Source organism: Palaemon carinicauda, chromosome 1 (assembly GCF_036898095.1).
Source record: "Palaemon carinicauda isolate YSFRI2023 chromosome 1, ASM3689809v2, whole genome shotgun sequence".
In the NCBI taxonomy this organism is placed as follows: Eukaryota; Metazoa; Arthropoda; class Malacostraca; order Decapoda; family Palaemonidae; genus Palaemon; species Palaemon carinicauda.
Window position 1 is genome coordinate 211799700 of NC_090725.1, and position 6000 is coordinate 211805699.

General features: G+C 37.7%; 1 protein-coding gene across 6 annotated transcripts in view; it reads left to right on the forward strand.

Moving 5' to 3' along the window:
- Window positions 1-6000, forward strand: part of Trm1 (tRNA methyltransferase 1) — a 143726-nt gene that overhangs the window by 125066 nt on the left and 12660 nt on the right. The window lies entirely within an intron of this gene.

Consider the following 6000-nt stretch of genomic DNA (forward strand, 5'->3'; position numbering starts at 1 on the left):
GGAACTTTGAGTTTCTCATTACTCTGCTTGCTGTCAAACACATTCACCAAAAGGGTTGCCTTTTCCTTTGGACAGTGAGTGACAGAGCCATCTGGTTTAAGTAATGGAGGAACTGTTGCATCTACACCAAAGAGTGCAGATTTAAGGGTAATCCACCACTTATGCCCTTGGTTGTACTAGAAAGGGTTTCTTTTATGGTTAAATTGTATTCTTTTTTAGTTGAAGCATAAACATTCTGAGCAAGAGCACTAAGCTGAGTATAGTTATTCCAGGTCAAATCTGATCTGGTGCCCTTCCAAAGATGATAGGCCTCCTGCTTCTCCAAATAAGCATGTCTATAATCATCATTGAACCATGGTTTGCCTTCACTCGGTACCTTAGTACACGAGAAGGGATACGCCTATCAATTATGCTGACTAGACTCTCATTCAAAGGGACTACAGGATCAACACTACTATACAATTGTAACCAATTCAAGCCCAAAAGATAATGTAAAATCCCATTCCAGTCTGCTTGAGATTTCATATAAATCTTACATGAGTAGGATACATCAGGGACAGGGGGCTCAGTCTTCACTACTAATGAAATCAAGGCATGATCAGATGTCTCAACTAGAGAACCAACCTTACTTGTTATAACGCCAGGGGTGTCGGTGTATATGAGCTCTAAGCAGTTAACAGACCTGTGAGTAGCTTCACTTACAATTTGCTCACAGCCTGATTCAGAGGCTAAGTCTAAAGCTCTTAAGCCATGGCGATCGGTAGGAGAAATGGAATTTAACCACACTATGGTGAGCATTGAAATCACCAACAAAGACAAAAGAGGCTTTTCTATCATATTCTTGTATCTTAGCCCTGATGGTAAGAAGACAATCGAAGATAGAATCATCCTTGTCAGGATTCTGGTAGATCGAACACAAATAGAAGTTGTTATGCCTGCCACAAACTTTTATTACCCGAATCTCATGACATCCACATTCATAGCAGGACCTTTGAGAAGCAGGGTACTCAGTTCTAATATTCCTAGATCAGGAATAAGAAACCTAATAGACTGTATGTTGCTCTCCAACAAATTAAAATGAGAATCAGCAGCCGAAGACCAGACAGGAGAACAATACTCTAAACAAGGTAGAATGAAAGAATTAAAACACTTCTTCAGAATAGATTGATCACCAAAAATCTTAAAAGAATTTCTTAATAAGCCAATTTTTTTGTGTAGTGGAAGAAGACAGAGACCTAAGTAAATTTTCTGTCAATAATCACACCTAAAATTTTAAAATAGTCATACACCGTTAAAGAAACATTATCAATGCAGAGATCCGGATGTTGAGGAGCCACTGTCCTTGACCTGCTTATAATCATACTTTGAGTTTTATTAGGATTCAACTTTATGCCCCGTAATTTGCAGCATGCACTAATTTTAGGTAGCTCTCTATTGAAGGATTCAGCAACCCCAGGTCTACATTCAGGAGATGGAATACATGCAAAGAGTGTAGCATCATCTGCATATGGAACAAGTTTGTTTTCAAGGGTCAGCCACATGTCATGTGTATATAGTGTGAAAAGTAATGGGCTAGGAACACTACCCTGAGGAACACTGGATATCACATTCCTCTATTCACTATGATGCTCATCAACAACAACTCTTTGCGATCTATTGCTTAAAAATCTAATAATAATGTTAAGAAACGACCCACCCTCTCCCAACTATTTGAGTTTGAAAACAAGGGCATTATGATTAACATGGTCAAAGGTAGCTCTAAAATCAAGGCCAATCATATGAACTTCCTGACCACAACCAAGGGATTTCTGCACAGCATTGGAGATTGTAAGAATGGCATCACATGCTCCAAGGCCTTTACAAAAACCAAATTGCAAAATTGGGAACAGATGATTACCTTCAGCTAACCTATAAAGACCTTTTGCCAAAAGACGTTAAAAAACTTTAGATAATATGGGAGTTACGGAAATTGGGTGGTAATCAGTTGGACTTGAGCTACCACAAACACAATTACATAGTGGAGTAACATTACCTATTCTCCAACAAGTGCTAAAAGCTCCTCTTCTTGCTAACTTATGCAAAATAACAGATAACTTTGGAGCTAAGAAATCTGCATTTTTTATAAAAAAAAAAAAAACAAAGGAAAAATACTATTTGGGTCTACACTTCCATAGGCATCAAGGTCCATCACGAGATCGAAAAGCTAAATTAATTAGTTTAACCTCGGGAAAACAGGAATGAGCCAGATAAAGTTTGTCATTAGTCTGCATACTATCAAACACATCAGTCAAAAGGGTTGCCTTTTCCTTTGGAAAGTGAGTGACAGAGCCATCTAGTTTAAGTAACTGAGGAACTGTTGCATCTACACCAAAGAGTGCAGATTTAAGGGTAGTCCACCACTTATGTTCCTGGGTTATACCAGAAAAGGTTTCTTTTATGGTTAAATTGTATTCTTATTCAGTTGAAGCAAAAACTCTCTTAGCAAAAGCTGTAAGCTGAGTGTAGTTCTCCCAAGTCAAATCTTCTCTGTTAACCTTTCAAAGATGATAGATCTCCTGCTTCTCTAAGTAAGCATATCTACAATCTTCGTTGAACCATGGTTTGTCCTTCACTCGGTACCTCAGCACACGAAAAAGGATATGCCTATCAATTTTGTTGATTAGATTCTCATTCAAAGGGACAACAGGATCAATATTACTATACAATTGTGACCAATTCAAGCCTTAAAGATCACTCAAAATCCCATTCCAGTCTGCTTGAGATTTCATTCAAGTCTTACATGAGGATACATCAGAGACAGGCTGCTTAGTCTTCACTACTAATGAAATCAAGGCATGATTAGATGTCTCAACTGGAGAACCAACCTTACTTGTTATAATGCCAGGGAAAATCTTACCTAGATGGACACATTGCTAGTATCACGCACACAGGTTATGCAAGTCGCTATCTGTGCATAGCGCAAGGTTTTAACAAGGTGTCGGTTTCTCTCAGTTATGTGTCTAGCCCATATGAGAAAACCTCGGGCCAAAAACCAAGCCAGTTAGTCGGACTTCCACCCTCCTATTAGGTGAGTCATCCCTATAAATAGAGTAGGATTTATATTAGTGTCAGAGCAAATAACAAATTTGAAAGTAATTTGTATTTTTTCTTATGATACAAACCTGTAGCTATTTATACAAATTGTCCTCCAGCCCCTGTCCCCCTTGTAAGTTTTGCCTGTAATCAAGAGTGGTTCGGAAACAATGTTGTGTGAGTGAGAGGGGTAGTTGTCATCTCCCTCTACCCCTCACTAGCCCCCCCTGCTAACTAACGGGTTTGGTAGTTGCCACCTCGCTTAAAAGTCTTAATGCCTAGTCTTCCAGCTTCGCTGAAAGATAATCCTTATAAATAGCTACAGGTTTGTATCATTAGAAAAAAATATAAATTACACAAATATGTCATTTTGGGGAAGGTGCTGTGTGGTCTTCAAGGAATTTCTGTGAAAGGCTTGGAGAGGGAATCTAATGCAACATAATCACCAAAGAAATATTGTTTCCCCTGCTCTAGGGTCAGTGTATCAATGAGCAAATCAGGGACTCGGTGTGTATAAGGGAGACCCATAAGTTTATTTTAGCTTGCCACTGCCCCTTAGTTGCTTTAGATTGTCTTCTATAAGTGATGTCTTGCACAGCATTCTAGAAAGGAACCATCCTCTCAGTTATAGCTGGCATCCCTTCAATTAAAGGTATACAAACAATGCTCTACTCTCCTGCACAAGGCTAGAGAGGAAAAATGGTTCTGGAGACCATACATCAACTCCCCAACTTCATCAAAACTGATTTTTGGGGTTAAAAGGGCTGTTGTCTCCAATGACATAGTACCAGAGTATTGCCAGATTTTCAAATTTGATGTCATCGAATGACAAATCTGTGTAATTGTGCATAAAATTATTAGATTTGGGCCAAAATGTGGATCCATTACAGGATTGCCCAGGTTTAATTCCCAAATCGCCTTTCCTTTTCTACATCCATGACAGAAGCCCTCTGCTGCATCTCCCCCCACTACTGAGGCTTCATTTCTTGAGTCCTTTGACTGGCCAGATATTGCTACATTGGATCCTTCTCAGGTTTTAACTTATTTCTCCTTAGCTTACACATTCACCAAATACTGTAGTTTGGCCTATTTACACATTCTCCTCTTTCCTCATATACCTGACAACACTAAGCTAACCAAACAGTTCTTCACTCAAGGTTTTAACTTCTGGACTGTAATTATTCAGTAGCTACTTTCCACTTTGTAAGGGTAGAAGAGACACTTGAAGTGAGGTAAGCACCTCTTCTAGAAGGCCAATCCAAAATCAAACCATTGTCCTCTAGTCTTGGGTAGTACCATAGAATATGTACTATAGTCTTTCAATGTCTTGGGTTAGAGTTCTCTTGCTTGAGGGTACACTTAAGCATATTATTCTATCTGTTTCTTTATTTTATTTCCTTGCTGGGCTATTTTCCTTGTTGGAGCTCTTGGGCTTGTAGCATCCTGCTTTCCCAACTAGGGTTATACCATAGCTAGTAATAATGCTAATAACAACTGGGAACCTGAAGGTTCAGCCACAGCTGAATCCCTAGAACCAGAAGGAAGAGACCCCATTGCAGCTTTCCTTGGAATCTGATAAGCCAAAGGCCCAGCCACAGCCGAATCCTGAGGCTGGAGTGGAAAGGAAGTAGAATGCAGGTCAACAGTACCTAAAGTGGGCTGGCCATAGAGGGATTGGATCAATGAATCTATTATTATAGCTATCATCTCATAGTCATATACACAATTGAAGGAGAGCGGGAACAACTCCTTCCAAAGATATTTAGTATTCCATTGCATTCCTTTAGGTGAGAATACCATCTCATTAATAGGTTTTCATTTTAACCCTCCAAGTACATGGTAATCTAGGTTATGAAACTTCTAAAATACAGCAAAATAACAAGACTATTCCTATCTCTAGCCTAACCTTGCCAAGGTTATCACTAATAAGCTGCTATTGAGAAACACTTGGTTTGGAATTCCACTAATCTTCAGCTAGTAAAGTAAATGCAGTTACAATTTAATGTAATAATGTTTTCTGTGCAACCCAATAGACAACCTCAAATGAGGTTATGTTAGCCTAAATGTATTTTCAATGTCACAAAGTTAACCTTCTTCCGTGTACAAATTTTCTTTTCTTGCCATTTTGTTGGTATATATATATATATATATATATATATATATATATATATATATATATATATATATGTATATATAGACACATACACACACAGGCCATCACTAATCCGGCAACTTTGGGACCGGGAAGGTGCCGGATTATCCATTTTTTCTGGATTATGCATATATTGCAGTATAGGTAGTCATTGACTTACGACCGATATAAGGACTGGTGCGCGTCGTAAGTCAAGAATGTGAAGTTTCCGTAGATTTATTATAATGCGTCATTATTCGGCAATCATCTAAGTCATATTTTATCAATATTTTCTTACTGTATATCATTATTCCATTTTCTTGTTTAATATGATATCATATGCTCTATTAAAGCATTTTTGTACTCTATTTTCAATTTTGGAGGAATTTTAAACATCAAGACTTACTATTTTGCTTATCTTTACTTATGATGAGCTGATCGGAAGGTCTCTCTACAGTATCGAAAAATTGCTCACTTACGAGTGGTGTATTTTATATATAATTTCTTAATTCATTTAAAATATCTTCATGATGAATATTACATCAGCACCACTATGTTACAGGATATCACAGTTTTCATACAGTTTGTTTGTATTCATTATTATTATTTATCATCGGAACACCTCACTCTTTCTGTGTGAGACTTAGTGTGTGAGACAATGTGTGTGCGGCTGCGTACAGGTTGTTCATTTTTAAAGCTTCATACAGTATTTAATTTTCTATTCATTATTAAGCTTTTGTATTTCATTATGCTTTATTGTGGTTTATTAAAGCATGTTTGTATTATTCATGTGTTTT